The sequence below is a fragment of the Mesocricetus auratus genome, unplaced genomic scaffold (genome assembly GCF_017639785.1).
Source record: "Mesocricetus auratus isolate SY011 unplaced genomic scaffold, BCM_Maur_2.0 Super-Scaffold_6730, whole genome shotgun sequence".
NCBI classification, from domain to species: domain Eukaryota; kingdom Metazoa; phylum Chordata; class Mammalia; order Rodentia; family Cricetidae; genus Mesocricetus; species Mesocricetus auratus.
Window position 1 is genome coordinate 62,949,325 of NW_024429184.1, and position 21,834 is coordinate 62,971,158.

Consider the following 21,834-nt stretch of genomic DNA (forward strand, 5'->3'; position numbering starts at 1 on the left):
GGGAATGGTGTAATCTGCAGTCTATCAGTAAGGTTAAGTATTTTAAATTATATGAAATACTAGAAAAGGAGTAAGTAAATAAGACGAAGGTAAATAAAAAGAAAATAAAACTTACCTATTTTCCTGCATGTTTTTGCTGTGAAAGTTCTTTATGAACGTGTTGAAGTAACATTTGAAGGTGAAACACCTTGTGTCTGTCTGTCTTTATTGGTGCTGAGTTTCTGTTTGCTAAATTTTAACTTCAGAGCCTGGAAAATGTTTTTGCTTATTTTTATATGTGAGATATTTGAGTGGTAATAGTGTTTACTTCTTATTAAACTGGCATAATGTACAAGAAAAGAATAATTGCTATAGATTTTGGCAGCAAGTCTGTCTTAGTGGACAGGTGCTGTGAAATACTGTTCTTGACCTCTTTTGCCAGTGACTCTCATAGGCATCCGTATTGTGTGTTGATGATATTTATTAACCTCTGAGAACTTAAGCTTCCTTAGCATTGGGACTGGGTCTGTTCTGAGTCGCATCCTTAGTCCTTAGAACACTGGCTGCCGTGTAGTCAAGGCTGAGTGAAGGCAGTTAGATGATTGGGAGTTATCTCAGTGCACTTAGATTGAGTCTTTGGACTGTGCATCTGTAAGTGCAAAGTAGAAAATGAATATAATCTGTACTGTGTGCATAAGGCTCTTAATGAAATGGAAATTTAACATGGTCATTCAAAGATGGTTGACCAGGGGAAAATCCAGAGGATAAGGCCTCTGATTCCCACTTACTTTGTAAGTGCTCTGTGCTTCTTAGGATAAAGCATACACACCTTGAAAGTGTAGTATTTTCCTAATCAACTTAACATGTTAGGTGTATATGTGATACCAGATTTTGATCTCTGAAAATCAGGTAAGTTAAATCTTTTCTACTATCTGTCACTGGATTTACAATACTTCCTGTTCTGTCCCCAGCTTGGGAAGTAAGTTTGTTCCTTTTCCTGCCTTGTGTATTAATGTTGGCACTCGCTGTCAATGACTGTTGATGTGATAGTAGAAGTTGATGCCCATCTCCTTGTGCTCACAGCACTTTTCTTTAAGGGTCTGAGATATTATTTGTTTCTGTCAGGTTCTGTCTTGTTTTACTGTTGTGTGGGTGTGTACATGCTACACTGGATGCTTATGGAGGTCAGTGATAACCTGCAGGAGTTGGTTCTTTTCTCCCATCATGCGGTCCCTAGGACTCAAACGCTGCTTGTCAGGATGAGCAGCCCACCCTTAGCTGCTGAGTTTCCTGGAAGACCCCTGTTTTGCTTTTGCTTTGCATGCAGTATTTACTGCTACTCCTGCAAGAGTTACTTTTCCTCTTTTGAAAAGAACTATGACCTTCATTGTTGCTTCTATGCAAGTAAAATATTAGATGTTGTATACTGCTCCTGATTCACACCTTCTTACAGACTCCAGTGATTCTGTCCACAGCTCTGTAGACTGTCTCTTCAGGCACATACAACTGTTTTCTGGTTATATTGGATTAGCAGATAACGAAGGTCCTAGAGGTTAAGTGACTTTTCCAAGGACATATCATGATCCTAACCATGGAGTTCCATTTCTGCCTAAACAGCCCTGGTGATTCTCATATCTGTGGCAATAAGTGTAATATATAAAATTACATTCATATTTGAGGACTTAAATTAATTTGAAGACCAGACATTACTTTACCTACATTTTCTTAACTAGTCCTCACTTTTAATCTGTCCCCTTCATTTCACACTGTGAAACATGGTGACCCACATGAGAATTAGTGACTGCATTAGTGGTAAAAGCCTTACAATGGGACTTTTGTTCCAGACTTAGGCAGTCAGGGACATGGGACGCAGCCACAGGGGCCCCTTGTTTTCTTTTGTAAACACGGTATGTTAGGAATTGGCATTCTTTCTCCCTTAGACATTTTAGATTATAGGTAGCATCTGTGCCTTACTGGGGAAATTAATTGCCTTTCCTATATAAATATAGCAAAATAGCTAGGCATGGTGGTACATGCCTATAACATCAGTACTCTTCTGAGGGTAGGGTGGGGAGGTGTGAGGGTGTGTGGGGGGAGCTAGAAGCAGAAGGAGTAGGATCTGAAGTTCAAAACCATCTTTAGCTGCACGAGTTCAAGGCTAGCCTCTATACCTGACTCTACTCTGTCTCAAAAAAAAAAAAGTCCCTAGCACTCAACAACAAAACAAAAAACAAAACAAAAAAAACCACATGTGTGTAAACTCACATGTATGCAAGTACTCACAATAGCTGGAGATGTAACTCAGTGAGATAATATATGAGATATAGTGACTATAAAATTATTTAGAACTTTTGCCTTAAAAAATGTAGTGGGGGAGCTGCCTGTCATCTCAGGACTGAGGGAAATAAAACCCCAGGTGACTGTGAGCATTCACCTGTCCCATTAGAGAGTTGTAATTATCTCCATCATGTTGACTAATGCTCATGACAAGCTCCCACCTCTGATGGACCATCTGTATATGCAAATGGTCATGCTTCCGAATTGTCCGGATAGTATTTAATCCCTGTCATCTGTGGGCATTCAGCCTCCAGTTGTGAGTTTGCCTCACTACTTGGCTTGGAGGACAGATTAGACATTAGTCTTCCCGAAGCTTGAGCTCTTGCTATTAAAAATCCTAAAATAGGCTGTGCAGTAGTGGTGCATGCCTTTAATCCCAGCATTTGGGAGGCAGATCCCTGTGAGTTCAAGGGCAGCCTGGTCTACGGAGCGAGTTCCAGGACAGCCAGGGCTGTTTCACAGAGAAACCCTGTCTCGAAGATAAAGTGGTTTGGCTGAAGGCTTAGGGTTTAATAAAACACACATGCATGCATTTGGGCTGCTCTCTGCACTCACACCACCAGCCCCACATCAGTATTGACTGCTCAGTGCTCTAGCTCTGTTTTGGAGGTGTATTCTGAACCAGGATTACTACATTGTAATGAACTCTGTTCCTTTAATACTGTACATGGAAGAGCACCAGGTAAGGGATTTCTTACCTGGTTGATAAGACTGAAACACTGGGATAATTGATTTTGGAAAGTGCCCTTCCAATGTCCCGAGCTGCAGACCCACAGCTGATGGACATGGATGGAGGCTTTGCTCCTGGAGGGGTCAGTTTCTTCCAGGCTCTAAAAGTAACTCCTTTGGTTGAAGTTCCCTTCTGTTTGCTTCCAGGTAACATGTCTTTGGGAAACATACTTTTAAATAGAATTGTAGATGTTTCTGAAACTGACTTGGGTTTCCTCTGTCACTCTCTCTGTTTTATCACAGAAGTAGGCTGCTTAGACTGTGCTACAGAAAGTCAGATATTATCTTGCAATCTTTACACAAGTGAATGATTTCCCCAGAAGGAACATGTGATGACTTATGTTGTTAGGGAGCTGGTGTAGTGTTGAGATAGAACATATTTAGGCAACCTTTAGCTCCCCCCACTTAGTTCATTTTCAGGTCTGAATAGCTCATATAATAATGTGAACAAAATGTTCTTAATGGCAGCTTGGTTCAATATACCTTAGGTTTTAGAAAACTTGATAAATCGTATTTTCCTAAACATTCTGATGAGGTTGTATCTATGAGTGTAAATGAAAATTTCAGTTCTAAATGGATGGAATGGAGAATTCCTTAGTTTGAATTTAAAAGGCAAATTTTCTTTAGCAGACCAACTGTGATGCTTAATCTATAGCAAGTGCAGCATGTCCAGGCCTGCCTCACACGTTAAGCATCTTTAACGTCAGCTAATAAAGCTTACTTAGCATTGTTGCTCAAACATCGAGTGTTAGTGAGTCTGCCTGGCAGTTGAGCTTTAAAATGTCATTTCCCCTTTGCTCCAGAGAGTTGGAGTTTATATGGATGGTGGGTTTATTTGCAAGTTGGTTGTTTTTATGCTGAAGATAGTTGTGTGTGCAGGTTAAGAATTGTATGTGCATATTCAGGCAGCCTAGTGCTTCAGCACTAATGTATGGAGAGAATTTCTCCACTGTGCAGTTAAGAGTAGTGCTTGCTACATGGTGCCAGGACACCCTACACACTAAACACTGAATACAAAAATTACACTAAACATACCTAAGCATAAAACAAAATGTGACCATATTGGATATGACATGACAGAAGGTACCTTTCACATGAATCACCTTTGTTCATTGATGAGAGGAGATCTTTGTTAGTTAGACACTGAATTTAACTGAGAATTGTACAGTCCCACAAAGACTTGCTGCAGGAAAGTACGGTCATGTTTAATTGTATCGCTGCTGTTAGGATATTTTCTTTAAATGATAACATGGACAGCACTGCAACCTAGAGAGAAGGAGTGTTTTTACATTTAAGCATTTGGAGTAGAATTGAACCCCATGGGACCCACTTTCATGCTGAACATGTGGAAAGGATGATTCAGCTCATAGCACAGGCTCACTGGTGAGTTGGAACATTTAGTTTTTTTGTTTGTTGGGCTGGGCATGGAAGCCAGGATCTTTAGCGTGGAAGATGTATGCCCCCGAGCCACACCTCTGACCATTTGGAGTGATAGAAATTGTTACTTTTGACACAGTCAGTTGGGAATTTCGACAGGCTAGTTTTTAAGGGGTTTTTCTTCTTCTGCTTTCCACTCTTCCCTGCATCCGCATCAGTGAGAAGAGATTGGCTTCATTTGATATCACAACGCTCCTTTCTCACTTCACATTTCTTTCCCTAAGCCAGGCGTCCCTTGACCTTCCCTCCTCCCGGATAATGTTTATTTGATGGTGCCAGTGGAAGCGCAGGGAAAGTAGAAAGAACGGTCATCAGACATTGACAGCACAGGAGCATCAGTGCAAGTTTAGCTACACTCCTTCTCCTCTTTACCCACCCCCTGCCCCCGTTTCTTTTCGTTCTCTTACTGGTGTGTATATCTGTGTGTGTGCCCACACAGGCTCTCATGCAGGTGTGCACTCATGATTGTAAAGGTTAGTCATGGTTATCTTTTTCAGTGGCTATTTACAATGGGTTAGGGTGTGCGTGTGTGTGTGTGTGTGTGTGTGTGTGTGTGTGTGTGTGTGTGTGTGTGTGTGTGTCTGTGTCTGTGTCTGTGTCTGTGTCTGTGTGTAGATATAGGACAGGGCTGGCTAGCCGGCCAGCAAGCTCTGGGGGGGGGGGGTCCTTCAGTCACATGCTGGGACTCTAGAGACGTATGTGGTCAAACCCACCCTTCACGTGTGGCCAGGCATCCATACCTGGCTCTTTATGCATGTGTTGCAGGCATAAAACTGATTGAGCTGTTGGCAGACACTGTTTTCTGGTTGAATTTGTTGTTTCTGTGTTGTCTGTGTATGGTACGAAGACTGAGTGCTCAGCCTGCATCTAGCACTCAGCTATGTCTCTAGTCCCTGATCTTGTTAGTGAGGGAAAAAAGTGATTTCTGAATTCTCTGTCAGACCTACTCCAAGTCTTGATCACTGGAGGGCAAAGCACTGCCCACTACTTTGTGTTTAGAGAGTTTGCAGGGCGTGCCTCTGAGGCCACCTGCCTCTTAAGCCGGGGTATGGTACTTTGGGTGGGGTAGGAAGGACAGTGTGGGGCTTGACATTTCCGTGTGGATAGAGCAGAAAGGTGTCAGTATACATAGTATGCCAAAATGTGAAAGAACCTGGTGTTTATGGTTCATTTAAAGTCGAGGAAAAATAAATTTTAGAGTAACAGAATTTTAAAACTCATTTCTAATTTAAAAAATTACATTTACTTGAGTATGTATGTATGTGGTATGTATTTATGTACATATATACATTATGTGTGTAGAGGTCAGAGGACAATTTTTGCGAGTCAGTTCTCAGGTCCTGGGAATGAACTCAGGTCACCAGTCTTGATGACAAGTGCCTTAAGCTTCTTAGCCTATTCTCATTAAGAGTGAGTAAGGCAGTTGTTTTTGGAGTAGAAGAGAACTTCATTTCACTTTAGAGATATTTTAAAGGTGAGTACGACTTTTAAAATCGGTGTTTTGTACCATGGCTTTTGTTGGTGGAGGTGTTGTGCCTTAGACAAATTAAAAGGGAGCACATGTGCTGTGTGCAATTGGGGGTTGGACTTGGACATCTCGAGGAACATAGGCTCAGCCCTGCAGTTGTTCCCAGAGGTGAGCCAGAGCTGTTCTGTCTGGGTAAAAGGCTTCTACCCCCCTCCCCTTTGTGGTCCTGAAATTTTAATCCACATGTGTTCTTGTCAGGATGTTTTTGTCTTCAAGGAAGGTCTGTGGGAACCTTATCATGACTGCCATGGGGTTTTCCACACCTTGACCTTTGATCTGAGCCAGTAAATAGGATGCTTGCCTGCTTGCTTACTTCTTCAGACAAATTCCTACTTTTCTTTTTTCAGGACAATAGCCCAGGCTATACTGAAACTCACTAGATTCAGCCCAGGATGGCCTCAGGTTAGCAATACGTCTGAGATTACAGCTGGCTTAATTATGATAACTAGCTCTGCTGTCCTTTCCCCTTGGAAGGAACATGCCAGATATATACTTTTTCCCAGGCAGGAGTCAGCTGACCTTTCTAGATGCCATTAAGGTAAAAGAGTTTGAACCTGGCTTCCTCTATTGAACACTTCCATTCATGCTAACCCGAGCTGCTTATAACACCTAGATCAAAGGGGAAAGAAAGCATTTCTTCACACAGTTATTGTAAGACTGAGTGGTCTTTACAATTTTTTTGGTTGTGTTTATTCCTATTACTACTACTACTACTAGTATTATTATTATGTCTAATCATAGCTCTACATCTCCATTCTTATGTGGGGGTGTGCAAAGGGGGCAAAGCAGGAAGTGTGCATACAGGATTGAGTGAGCAGTGAGCGTGTTTAAATGCTGAAGTACAGTGGAAGGGTCTCATGGTGGCATGGCTCTGAGCAAGCTGCTTGGTAGTACCAGAGTCTACAGACATGCTTATCTCAGCTGCTTTTGAGAGGAGTCACATTGACTCATTTGAGGATTTTGTTTCCTTCAATTCAACAGTATTGGCATTCTGGGTGCCATTTAGATAAATGGCCCACAAGAAGACAGTCACTGACAATTGTGTGATCTCAGCATAAGGGACTCAAGTGTCACAGACTCCCAGCTTATTTTCTGTGAACGAACAGGCAGCCTGAACAACAGCCTGACTGGTGTCAGTGGCGGATGTGCAGGAATCCGGTAGTAAACCTGCCTGCACTGCCCACTACCCAGAAGCAGTGAGACTTGAGGCCTTCATCTCAACTCTGAAAGCACTTCTTAGGTAGTGATGTCATTCTAATGGTTGACTTGGTGGCTCGTGCAAGGGGAGTGGAGGCTAGGGAGCCCCTGTCTCAGCTTCCCTTTCATTAAGAAAGCTGTTTGATCTGGGTTAGTAATTCTTTTATCTGGCAGTTTTATTAGTTCAGGAAATAATTTCTGTTTCCTGGATCATAAAATGGAATATGAAGATAGAAGATAGTCTTAAAGTATATTTTAAAACTATTTTAGTGACTTACATTATTATGTTTGAAAAGGACAGAACTATGAAACTTGTTTGATTTCAAGATGGTTATGTACTAGACAAATCTTATTCTGTGAGTGTCTTATTAACATTCAGTGGTAGATTTTGCCTCACTGACCCAGCAGGATCTGGATTTCCTCTGGGAATGCTTCAGGAGAACTCAGTTTTTCTTTATTGTGCATCTTCCTTAATTAATGGGGCCGCTACTTGGAAGTATATATAAAACTTCATAAAATACTCCTCATTTAACACCAGTTTCTAATATCTAAACTCACTCATGGAAACATATATCCAAGTCAGGCTCTTGGGTTTCAGTTTGAGACAAGGTCTCACTGTGTAGACCAGACTGGCCTTGAACTCACAGAAACCTGCCTATCTCTACCTCTGAGTGCTGGGGTAAAGGCATGAGTCACTACATCCAGGCAGGTTCTCACTTTAGGAAATAAGCCTTGTGAGATAATGTCATCTTTTAAATGCATTTGTAACAGCTCCAAAACACCAGTTCATTGTTGTGTTAACCCATAGTGCATGTTTAGTATGGTTTTCCTTGCTTTTTATTTAAAAGCAAAATAAAAACCCTGCTGTTGTGCCACAGTGGCTTTCCTCAGTCCCAGAGCCATAAGACTGCTTATCAAAAGCCAGATGTTTTGGCCTTACCTCTTGATCCTTTTGCAGTTTAGGGAAGGTGTGTATATGAGAAATATAGATGTATGTCATTCTAACTAATTTGGTATCTTTGGCTCATGATATTTCTAGCTTGGGTTCCTTTTAATTGAGTCATTATTTTGACAGACATCTCTGTTGATAAAGCCTCTTCTTATTTTTTCCAGGGTTCTAAGAACTGATGGTGAGAATAACATACCTGGTGTGTTTTTATATCCCCATGAGCTTTCCAGAGGTATTAAAGTGTTCACAGATGTTTTGAAGCAGACACAGATACAGGCTACATAGGAAGACAGAGAGAAAAGAGAGAGGAAAAAACAAACACTTACTGTTACTTTTGGCAAGATTCTGCTCTTGGCCTTCACATGTACTGTGTCAACTGAAACTGGATAATTCTCTGTGTCAGAGTGTGCAGTGTATTTGGATTCCATCTGAATCTTCTTTGAAGCAGAGGCTGATTAGCTTTATTTGAAAACACTCAGCTTTACATCCTGGGTGGTGGCTTAGGTGGTGAAGTAGCAGAATTGTGTGTCCTGCAACTTGTCCTCATCAGATTAATCTTGTAACAGTTACAGAGGCGCTGTCTCTGCCTTGTGCTACAAGTCGGAGAATGACTGGAGGATGGGAAAGCCTGGGAACCTCAAGTGTCTCTACATAGAACAGCATGTCCTTGAAGATCTGCCGTCTCCTTGCTCATTTATGGGGCATTATTATTACAGCTGCCCACATATGCTGCATAGCTTTAGTTCCTTATTTCCTTAAATATAAACTTATTTTATCTAAAATAACATAACTGTATTGTAAAAGATTAATAATGAGAGCCCCAGGAGTAGGATATGAGTGCAAATTAACATGTGTATGCTAAAGTTACTTAAATGCATATTTACTTATGTTTGATAGTTTGTCAGAGCTGTCAACACTGAAGTTTCAGTGCAGAGACATGAGGAGAAGGCACGTACTAGCAATAGAGTGCTAGGCTATTTCACTCACAATGCAGTGGAGTAGAGAGTAGCCCATGGACACTGAACCAGATGGTGTCCTCAGGTCTTTCAGATCAGCCCAGACCATCAGCAGAAGAAACCCGTGTGTCACTATTCTGATCTTATGTTTTTGTTTGTTTGCTTTGGTTTTGTTTTTGAGACAGATCTTCCTGTGAATGCCTGGCTGGCCTGGAACTTGATATATGAGCCAGATTGGCCTTCAATTCATGGATATATCTGCCTGTCTCTGCTTCCTGAATGCAGGGATTAATTAGCCCATGTGGGCCAGTGAGCCCATTTTAAAGCGAGAAAATGAAGTAGGTTAAATGACCGTCCAGTGATGTACTCAAGTTCACCAGCTACTTAGAGGATGAATTAAGATCAATTTTGAGATGTTTGGCTCCTGAGAGGAGAAACAAAAGAACAAACTCAGGCCAGTTCCTGTGAGGTGGTGTAGCAGATAGGGCGGCTTAGTATTCAGTCTCGATGACCCAGGTTCCATCTCTGGGACCCATGGAAAGGTAGATGGAAAGAGCTGGCTGGCTCCACATCCACTCAATCTTCCACTGGCAAAGTACATTTCCAGATTTCAGGCCGGCTTTGTGTATGCCCTTCCTCCGCTTTAGTGCCTGTTTGCCGGCTTGCTATACTGTGGCTGTTTGAGAAGGTGGACTCCCTATCAGTCATTAGTGAAGGAGGTACAATTCAAGTGATACTACACAGAGGATTCTTTTAATGGGTTTTCTCAGATCTTCTCTTAACAGTTGTTTTGTTTTCAGATTTTGAAAGGTGGATACTAGCTCAACTTATTTTCATATTCTTCTGTTTACAAACAACTTTAGAGCTAGGGACTTATGCGAGATGTACCTATTTATGGGTTATATAGTTGGTAGACTGTTTGCCTAGCATGTACAAGCCCCAGGTTTGATCCCCAACAAACACTTCATAAATTGGGTGGTGACAGTCTTTAACCCCATAACTTAGGACCTGGAGACAGGAAGATCAAGAGTTCAAGGCCATCCTCCACTTGATGGTTCACGGTCAATCTAGCTACATGAGACCTTGTCTCCAAGCAAAGTCCAGCATGTTTTTACTTAATGAGAAATACTTTAAAGGCATGTCTTAGACGTCATATCATCAGAAATCTACACAGGCCTCTTGCCCAGAGAAGGAAATCTTCAATTCAAAGAAAGATTTCAGCTTTTAGTTTTTAAATGTTTAGGGCTGGCAAGATGGCTCTGATGGTAAGGGCTCTTGCTGCTGAGTCTGATAGGCTCCCACTCCCAGAATCCACTTTGAAGGCGTGAGAACCTATTCCCTCAAGTTGTTCCATGTCTGTGCAAGCTGTTTGTGTTATGTTAAAATAACTGGAGAATCCTTTTGATTAATTTGAAAAGCCTAAATTGATTTATGTACATTTTGTATTACACTCTCTTTACAGATGTCCTTTTACACTGGATAAGAAAATTACACCATTTAACCCATCTTCTGTTTCTTGAGTTGTACTATCCAGTGGGTAGTGGTTGGGCTGTGGATAGAGCTGTGGTATAGCCATAGTATTCATCCTAGACAGAAGGGCTACTTTCACTTCCCACCTGAATTTATTGACTTACAGCTGCCATTTCTGTCTCTTTTCCTTTAAAACCATTTCAAGTAGATTCATAACATTCTTTCAGTGTCTCAATAATTCATGCCATTTCTGAATTACTGGTTGACTTTGAATCTTTATATTGTAATCCATGGTAGTTAAAGCTCTCAAGTCCTTTTAAATTTGTAAATAAGAATATAAAGTGCGTTAATAGATTGCAGGTGACATAACTGTGGCGATGACTCTAGTTGAGGCACAAACAATGACTGGCCAGGAAACTGACAAGGTTTTTTGCAAATGGGAGCTGCCAGGAGAAGCTTCTTGTGGAAGGCATAGGCCATGCCACATGGATGAATAGTGGAGTGCACTTTGGTTGAACATCCCTTGGGATGCTTACCTCCAGCCACCATTATCTGTGACACCAACTTTAGGCTAGCCTTCCTAGTCACCTGTTTATCCAGGTTAAATATATTTCAAAAGGTTCAGATAATGCACCAGTGATTGTTCTTAGCTCTGCTCTACCTGTTAGACGAGCAGTTTATACTTAATCACACCCTCCTTGTTGTCTTAAATGGGCTGTCAGAGGGCTGAGACAAACTTCTTTCTAGAGTAACAATCTAATGACACTTAGCAGCAGCCTTTGTTGACCAACACATCCATCCTTACCTGTCACCACTTAAGGAAGACATGTTAGCTGCAGATTAAGTCTTAGTGATCTTCCCAAAGACAAGAAAGATGGGACAGGGTGGCTGAGGGCTGTGATCCCTTCCCCTGAAATTCTTTCCTTTCCAAACCTCTTAAGAACTGATGAAATGTGAGAGCCACAGACCTTCAAAGTGTGGTTCTAACCTGAAAAACCAGTTCTGGGCTTGCTTTTGAGAGTCACTGAGTATTTCTGTGTTTCCTTTTAATATGTATTTCTTTGTGACTCCCTTCTGTCTGCTTATTCCTGGTCATACCTCTTTATGGTAAGAAACAGAAATAAGAAAACAACAAATGAAAACATTTTTAAATTTGTACCTACCTGGGGTTTCTCACTTGAAAGCATAGTCCCCAAGCTCTGAGGGATAGATAAATAGGTATAATAGCAGCCATATACAGTAACCAGAAGATCCTGCAGGTGGCCATTTGAATTGTAAGATATGTTTCATAATCTTTCTGGTGACCCTGTAGTGTAAGAGGGGCATTGGTCTTGATGGTCACTTGGTAAGGATGATGGTCACCTGGTGGGGATGATGGTCACCTGGTGGGGATGATGGTCACCTGATGGGGATGGTGGTCACCTGGTGGGGATGATGGTCATCTGGTAGTGTGGGTGTTATGGAGAGCACTGTGACTTCTCTAAAAAGGGGATGGTTTTGAACATTTTACTTTCTAAATTTGTGATAGTAACCTTTGGTGGGAAGAATAGAAGTCAAACAAATACCAGTAATATATTTGTTATCATTTGGTCACATGTTACCATTTGATGCACCTGTCAATTAGACAGGGGGGATTCTCTTGATGCCTCGTTTACTGTTCGGGGTGCCAGTTGATATTAAAAGTTCACCAGCCCAGTCTTATGCTGATGGCTTTGAATCTTGTACATTTTGCCTGCATAAACGTGTCAGAATCTGAAAGACAGCATTGATAATACACCATGACTCTTCACTTGTTCTCAAAACTTATCAGATGACTCAACTCTGTCCGAACAATTAAACATGTGTGCTTAAGAGTGGAGTGTAAAGGATGATGTAGTGTAGCTGTTGTCTCCCTAAGGGTGATGCACGTATGTGCAGACTTTAAGTTTCCTGGTAGCCTTGTCTTTTACTTCAGATCCCTGGGACTCCTCTTCTTGGTTTTTGAAAACACCAGTTTTGATGCTGAACCACAGTGTGGCTGGTCACTCAAGAAAATCTTGATGTATCCCAGGAACCAGGACCCTTCAGGGCAGCTGGTCTGTTTTCTCCAATTGCATTCTCAGTGCCCAGCCTTTGTTGCCAGTTGTCAATACTTAGAAACTTATGTAGAGGGCCTGAGTTTGGTTCCCTCACCTACATAGGTGACTCAACTGCCTAGCTTTGCTAGAATGGTTATTACTCTTCTTTTTAAAATACATATATACCTGTTTTACCAGCATGTATGTCTGTATATCATGTGTATTCATGGGCCATGGAAGTCAGAAGAGGGCATCAAAAATGGAGCTGCAGAAGCTTGTGAGTACTGTGTGGGTGCCAGGAACTGAACCCAGGTCCTCTGGAAGAGCAGCCAATGCTCTTAACAGCTGTGTCATGAAGGAAATCTAGAAAACAGATCTGTACTCTGCCTTGTTTGGGGCTTGATAAGCATTCCCTATGCACTCCTAACCCATACAGCCTCATACTAGCTCATAGTAGTAGTGTATATTCAGAACCAGACCTAAGCATTCTAAGCCCTCGAGTCATAAATAGGAAATTATTTTAGAATGTTAAACTTAGCAAGATAGGAGATTATGGTAATTTATATTAAGATGGCTTCAAATGATAAAATAATTTAAATGATGAGTATTTAAATAATTTAATAACTTAAATGAAAAATTAAGTAAAAAGTGAACCTTAGTTTGGGGTATGTCTCGGGTCTCTATGACTTTCTGTATCAAAGTGTTTGCTGATTGCAGGGCTCTGCTGTGTGCTGATTGTCAGTTATGACAGTCTCAAACTGAAGTTAGTGCTCTGCAACATGTGCTCTAGTGACCCTGGCAATGGGCGGCACATGGTGAAAGGCAGGCAGGCCCATGGGGAGGGGACACGCTGCTCTTGGCTTGGCAGCCTCTGGTACTTGCGGCCGTTTCTTTGCTGTTGGCATCTGTTGGAGCTGCGATGACCTCTCAGGTGAGATAAGAGACTTTCTGAGGTCCCTCCTGTTGACCTATATGTCTCCTGAATCACCAACTGTGTGACACCAGAGCACAAGAGAGAGCCACACTCCTCACTTAGCACCTGGCAGTCTTTGTACTTGGATTTCTAATACATTGTTTTCAAGGTGTAAGGGCTGACTCATGATGACTAGTAGCATCTTTCTTACAACTTTTCAGGGCTAGGACACCAGCAAATGAGCCACCTCTACTTCCTGCTTCCCTATCCCCCAAATGCTCTCATTTTGGGTGGCTGCCCTTCCACATGGTCATACTGGCCCCTCGGACCCATTGCAGTGAGAAGCTGCTAACCACTGATACTGAAGCCGTGTTTAGAAGAAGGAGCCTGGACATAAGGATTGGGAAGTTGTCTGTACAGAATAACTAACTGGAAGGAAAGCCCTAAGGCTGTGCAGTGTGGATGCTTCATGAATGTCTGATTTTCTGATTGTTGTTCATCTTACATTTATCCCTCTTGTTTACCAGTCACCCAGAGCACAGAGTCATCACAACTTCAATACTTTTCTGGAAAAGCTTAGACAAATCCTAATTTTTAACAACCCACAAACAATTTATTTAGTAAAACTGATTCTGCCCTGTTTTCTTCATCCATAAGGGATGTGGTTGATGTCTTAAGGCTGAACCAATTTTCTTACAGCTTGATATATAATTGGGAAGAATTCTATATACAAAACCTGACCCTTCAACCAAACTGATTACCTAGAGCCTTATTTACCTATAGAGATGTCTGAAGATGGAGGTAAGCCATGAATTCCCATGGCTTCCAGAGACTCTCCGTTGTAAATGCTGATGCTGAATTTTATTATTTTACCTATTGCAGGTGACAGCTTTAGGGATTCTGTACTCACAGGGCTAGGATGCTGCTCTAGCAATGGTTGTCATTACGTTAATCCACTGATGGAAGCAAGGTGTTCCAGGTGGTGATGAGAACCAAGAGGACAAATGTAGGGGTAGGGTGGGGTGTAGTTTTGCTCAGAGTTGTTGATGTGAGTTAGATATGAATGTGCAGGCTGGACGGCAATTGTTCCACCTCCTGTGAAATATCTGTCTTTGTTTCCTTGACTATCCAATTTCCTGTGATCTAGATCATCGTAATCTCCAAAGCTAATTAGTAGATTTTTCTATCTTGACAACGATGATTGTGGTAATTTTCATAATAGCATTATTCAAAATAGGTCCAAAGTGAAAACAGGAATGGATCAATGTGCTACAAACATCAATGGAATATTATTCATCAATAAAAAGAAATAAAATGATATGTACTATAAAATTGATACGTCTCAAAAGCATTACATGTACTAATGAAGCTAGTCTGACAGTCACATGTTTGGTGATAATTCCATTTGTTACAAAATGCCCATGGAGGACAAACCTGTGTTAAGAGAAAGTAATGGAATAGCTGCCTAGCGCTGAGATGGTGTTGATGGCATGAGATTCCTTCTGTTATATTGGAGATGCTATAAAATTGACTGTGATGTCAGTTGTACAGAACTCACTGGATTGTGCATTTTAAGTGGTAAATTGTATGGCATGTGTGTTATATATCAGTAAAGTTATAAAAGAAATAATCTGAAGCAAAGTCAGCTCCAATTTATTTAGGGATGAAAAACCTGCATGGTAGAATCCCACATATAGAATCTGTCAGAATGTCAGTGAGGAAATAATGGAAGCATAAGAGAAAAGGTAAATTGTGACATAGCTGTTGAAATGGGCAGTATCTCCTAATAATTAACACAGCAACATAAAATATTTACCACTTATAGATGTGACCTAAAATTAGCATTTGTGGGAGCACATTGTAGATCAAATGTTTTTATTCAGGTCTCTTGCTTGCAGCTCTGTTGTTAATGTTACCAATGAATGCCACTCAAGACAAAAGAAAAAAAATCAAGGATTTTAGAATGAAGATTTTATTTTAATATATGGTTTAACATTTAAACAAAATTCAAGGTTGGTTTCAACTAACTGCACAATTTAGACAATTGGTTATCTTTACAGAAAAAATGACTAAGAAATTTTAAACTGATTTTGAAGGTTAGATAAGAGGGGATAGATTATTTGTCGATTGGAACAGAAAAAAAATTAAAAAGTATTTTTAAGATAGTGTTTTGGCTTTAGTTTGTTTTATTATTTGCTTTCAGTTTTAAGATTATTTTGCTCGCAAAATGAGACAGCAATGTGTGAGGTAATAAAATTTAAAAGGCGATTCAGAACTTCATGGGGGTAGATGTGGATGATGCCTCTGGGTCTTAAAACAGTTATTGTTGTTGGAGGTCTGTATGCATGTCGTATGTGCTTGTGCATGCCTGGTGGACGTCAGAGGACAATTTTGTGAAGACATTTCTAAACTTACATCACCAGGCGAGGCCATCTCACTTTCCTACCTGCTTTTTAAAGTGACTGGTGAGTTCACATCTACTGTCCTGAAGTCTTGGCTGTAGTGTTTTGATTCTGTCTTAAACCCTTTAAATTCGCTGATCGTTACAGCTAACCTCTCCAGTCTCCCATCCAGTCCTGTCTCAGAGTCTGGAGGATATCTGTGTTTCCTGGGAATTTCCTCTCCTCCTCAACCTTTTAATTGCAGTTCTATAATGGGTCCTGTCCTAAATTTCTTTCTTAATTCCTTTCTTCCTACTCATTTAATTTAGGCATATCCCTTTCACAGGAGAGAACCCTCGCCTGGCAGAAGAAACAGGTGTTCTCTGAGTACATTGTGAAATTCTTCCATTAAAGTTAGCTAAATGCTAAACTATGTGTCTGACAGTCAGGTTAATAGAAAGAGACAGAACTGTCTTTAGTCACTATTTTACCCTGGATTTTAAATGGATGCAGAGGTCAATTATTTTGCACAGAGTTGGCATGTTTTTTTTCCCCAGAATATTTTAGCAATAACAGTAGCCACACAACTTTGAATTTTCACAAGTTTTGCTGTTTAAGCATATGAATCGAAGTGTGTCTACAGTGCAGGTTCTCTGTGGGTTTTCATCATAAAGCATATATGCTGCTGTTACTAATATCAGTCTCGGGGTAGTTCTCTAGAACTGCCCCTTAGGATCTAGTCTCTGTGTTGTGGTTCTAATTAATCAGTAAGGGAAATTTTGTCTTAAGTCTATGTGTCTGCTAATTAGAGTTTTTTTTTTCAAATTTTCATTATTTCCTCTGCTGAACTTGCTCTTTGGCTAGCCTGCTTTTTTCCTTAACTTAGACTACTGCTCTGTAGGTCAAACCTCCATATCGTTTGGTATAAATCGAAGTGGACGCTGATGATGTGTATCACTCAGGAGCACCCGGACTATCCAGTATTCTCTGCAGGGTTCCTTTGCATAATTAAGTCTCCCTGGTGGACTGAAACGAAGATTTAAGTTCATGCACTCTGTCGTGTGTGCACTTTGTAAGTTCCTCTCTGGCTGCAGCGGAGTGTGCTCCTCTTCCTTTGTAAGCACTGTTTTCTCTCTGATGCCTTCCCATTAGTCCTCTGAATTTACGGTGGCAATTTTATTTTACTGGAAATTTCCTGTGAATAATTGTTGGCAAGTGAAATTTGACAACTGAAAATGAAAGAAATAAAACTAGAATAAGAGGATTTAAGAAAATGCCATATTTATACTTACATTTGAAATTTAGGCAATCTGTGCATTAAAATCATTAAGAGTGGGTGAGAATGCCTATTTGTTTAGACAGTGTAGGTTTTTATTCTTCTTCGTGAGAAAGCATCTCTCTATGTAGCCCAGGCAGGTCTGGGACTCTATGTATACTAGGCTGGTTTGGGACTCTTTATGTAGCTCTGGCAGGCCTGGGACTCTTAAGGGAAAAAACAGACTGACCTCAAACTCACTTGCCCTCAACTGAGTCCTGGGACTAAGGTGTGCACCACCATGCCCTGCCTCATCCTGAGCTTTGATTGATTCATCGATTTATTTATGTATGTATGTATGTATGTATGTATGTATGTATGTATTTATTTATTTTTCAGAGAGTGTTTCTCTGCTTAGCCCTAGCTTTCCTGAAACTTAATGTAAATCAGGCTGGCCTGGAACTCAGAGATCTGCCTGCCGCTGGAGTTATTTAAAGGTGTGTGCCACTACTGCCCAGCATCCTGGACCTTATAATACATGGTAGTTTTTATGTTCATAACTGAGTCTTTGGTCTGGGGATGTCATACACCTTCCAGCCCAAATCTGAATCAAGGTCCCTAGAGCCACCATGCTAGCTCAGAGCTGGCTAAGTAGGAGTGCACTGGCACTGGCAGTCAGGACAGGCTGGGCCTGCAGATAACACACTTCCAACCTCTGTTATGTGGATTGTTGGATTAGTGAGCAAGTCTTAGAGTGCCTGCTATATTAAAAAATCAGGTTTAGGTGAGGGAAATTCTCAACTCTTTTTGCGAAACAGAATTAGATTGCAAGTTAGAGTCATAGTACAGGTATGAAATGGATTGAAACTTAGGGCTAGTTGAGCAAATTTACAAGACTCTAAAGTTGTTCAGAGAAAATTTTAAAGGTGGCATGGAGGAAAAAGAATTATGTGATTGTTAATTAGCTGACAACTACTGTGTAAAGCACCTACAGAATGCAGGGTTAGCATGCAGTGGCCCTGAGCTTCCCAGCCGTCACCATCAGCTTACACTCTCACTCCTGGAAACTGCTCTTTCAGTTCGGTGAAGTTGGATCCGGGTTCTTTGACAGGAAAAGAAAAATGGTGTTTTATAAGAATGTATTGTTGCATGAGTCAAATTCTTCCCTGGCAAGTTGGTTTTGGTACAAAGTTACAACTTAGAAAGCATTTAGTCTTAGACCTCTGAGATGTGTGCTGACTGTCCTAAGCCGCTCCACCATCACTTAAAAACCAGAAGGGCAGCGTTTTTGTCCCTTGAAAGAACCTCTGATTATGAACACTCAGTTAAAGGCAGTTCGCAAATTAGTTTTAACATTTGAATTACCAAAGATAAAGTTGTTATCTTTATGAAAAGCAATAGTAGTGGCATACAGTATGTAATTTGATTTGTAATTAACAAATTTCACTCTTATTATTTCTGAGGGAGTTGAGATAGCTTCCTAAAGACAGTGGGGTCATAAAGTGTTTGCTTGTTTTTTCATTGCAAATATTAAATTGTTATGTTATTAGTTATCAATTCACCTCTGTAGCTTAAATAATAAATAGATGATTGTTTTACAGCTCCACAGAAAATTTATTTGGGAAAAGAAAAGTTCCTTTTGTGAACATTTACATTCATTTTCGTGTTCTGACATGGTATTCTTTTGTCCAAGTTTGTCATATGAAGTATTCCAGCGACCTCATCAGCCACTTTTCCTTTGCCTTGGTCCCTCATCTGGCGGGTGTAATCTGACCCTTGTGGCAGATGTCAGGTGCTGGAAGAAAAGACCTCTCTGCCTGCAGAGCAGTCACTTAGGAGACTGCTGCATTAAATCTGTGGTCAGAAAAAAAATTGCTTTAGCCTTGTAGAATTACTCTTATCAAAGGGGGAGGGGTGATGATGTAAACAGAAAACTGATGGAGAAGAATGAAGGGAAGTGCTGCAGTGTAGACATGAAGGTGAACTAGACACTGCTCAGGACATCTGGAGGAGGGGTAGGGTTTTCATGTCGAAGCATGTACTTTACTTTGACAGAATCTGGCAGAATTTCTGTAAACATCCCTCCTTCCAGGATGAATCAATGCATTTCAGCCGTGTCTGTGCCTGTAGCAGAATGCTAGTGTTGAAGGTTTAAGGCAATTTAAAGATGGGAGGAAAGTTAAGAGGCTTAGTGTTTGAGAGATGCCAAAACTGCTCAGGAAAACACACTTCAAACACAGAAAAGGGCTTGTCTGTGTGTAAATGCCCACATTTGGCAATCAGTTGACCGTAACGATGTTCTTTCTGGTATTTCTTTCTGTGATTATGTTTGTACAAATTATCTACAATCTTCTCGTCCCTTACTTCAGCTTGCTAAATACTCTGTTTTCTTTTTCCCTATAGAAAGTATTTTCAGTGGAAAGTGAAAGGTTTTGGCTCAGAGCTTCCATCCCTAGTCAGTGCCATTCAGGAACAGGGACAAGTCGACTGGTCTGATGTGCATTGTTCTGACCTTGGCAAACACTGAGTTGTAGGCATGGAACGTACTTGGCTCAGAGGCATGTGACCCATGAGGCCCCGCTCCTTTGTAAATGCATGTCTGTTTATAGCAGCAGTAGTAGTTAGGATCTGGTCACTCTGCTGTCTGTGACTTAGGTATTCTAAAGCCCCTAGCAGAGCCTGGCATGATGCTCTTCCTGCTTCAGATGTAGAAACCTGTAAATTCAGAAAAGCTTTTAATCACATTCAGCCAAGTCCACCTGTAGCAGTCTTTAGTAACTTACAACTCTGAAAATTGTTCCCTCAAACTCTTTGTTTATTAAAGTTTTTGTTGTAGTTTTTTTTTAACCTAAGCCTACAGGCATTCTGTGTAAATACCCTTCTTTCATGGAGATACATTCCTAGTCCTTAAATAATTTTTAAAAAAGAACTTCTCGGTTTCCCCATTAGCAAACACAAAGGAAAAAGAGAGCAAACACTGACAGCCTACTGCAGAGCCTTCACATAAGCACAGTATCAGATTTGTACCAGGGTACCCATTAGAGAGATTGCTCAGTCAGCTGGGACAAGGGATAACTAATATTAATAAACACAGGGTCCTCTACAGCGCTGTAGCACTGGGCCTGTCTTGCTCCATTTCTTTGATGTGATTATTTTCTGGTAAATAAAAGACATGGCAGACCTGTCACTCACCTTTTCTTCCTCCTGGCTGGAATCTGGGTATTTGGAAGAGTCAGCTTCTCTATGCTTTCAGAGTTTGAGAAGCATTCTCATGTGTTGTTTCTTTAATGAGACCAAATATATTTTCAATATATATCGTCTCTGTTGAAAATGACAAACAAAGTAACCAAATTAGGTTCTTAGAGTATATTCATGATAATTTCAGTTGCTAATTTAATGTGCTTTGGAAACTCTAGGCAATTCTTTAATTTCAAGAAATATGGGGTAGTTATTCAACATTGTTGTCTTCATCTATAATTGCTCACAGGTATGTGTTCAAGCTAAAAGAACCCAAACATGATTCCAAGTGGCAGTCTTTTTATTAACAGTCGGAGCGTGTGTATTGGATCAGACACTGTTAGTGTCTATTGATTGGGCAGATAGCAACATAGGCTTCTCTATGTATCAGAAAACCAAGTGCTGGTCTTCTCGTGAGCACTTATAGTTCATTCTAATTATGTTGCTTTTTAAAAGTTCAGGGAACCATACTGGCAAAAAATAGTAAATCAGAATCTTTTCATTTTAGTGTCTTATTTTTGAAGAAAAATATTATCAATCTGTATAGCAAGTAGGCACAGACAGGGACAGTGGAACAGTTCTGAGCATACTCTCAGGCATTAGGTCGTGACATCCACCAAAGAGTCCAGTGTCCCACGGCAGCCAGTGACACTACATGGCAGCTATGGTCATATTATCCACCATGCCTCTGAGCATCTTTGTTCTAGAGCTGGGATTCTCTGAGGATCTCATACTTTAATGTGAGGGCCTGGACCTGCTAAATGATTTTCAGGTTGTCAGGCACCAATTGACACTGCTGCGACTCCAGTCCAGGTTCTGGCTTTCCTTGTCTCCCTTTAACAAGTCAGGCTGTTTCCCTAATTGTTTTTAATAAATAAAATATTTCCATTAATTGCTAGTATCCAATAAAAACAATAGCTATTAAATCTGGCACAACTAGTGATTGGCTTTCAGTGAATATGCATGCATGTATTTTTTTTAATCTGCTAACGTGTAGCAACCTTAAGTTATTACATAGATGTTTCCATAGAGCCACAAGAATGAACTTAGCATAACTTGCCATTAAATTGTCATTTTATGGATGTGTTGAGGGTAATTGTTTCCATTTTAAGACAGGGTCTTGCAATACAGTACAGATAGGCCTTGAACTCTCTTCCTACCTCTACCCTCCAGCTGCCTGTCAGTTTTTATGTCTGTCTTTATGTGTGCCCCACACACACACAGGGCCAAAGACTGAAATAAAGAAGACTGAAATAAAGAAAATACTTTCTAAAGTATTATATGGAAATGATAGGATTCAGTTTCAACAATTGATTTTAAAACGACCTTTTGTTTTAAACTGGCAGAGTGACGTTTGAAGCCAGAAGCACAGCATGCCCTGAGAAGGGTGGGAACCGGCAAAGCAGCGT

General features: G+C 40.7%; 1 protein-coding gene across 2 annotated transcripts in view; it reads left to right on the forward strand.

Moving 5' to 3' along the window:
* Positions 1-21,834, forward strand: part of Ncoa2 (nuclear receptor coactivator 2) — a 228,607-nt gene that overhangs the window by 80,360 nt on the left and 126,413 nt on the right. The window lies entirely within an intron of this gene.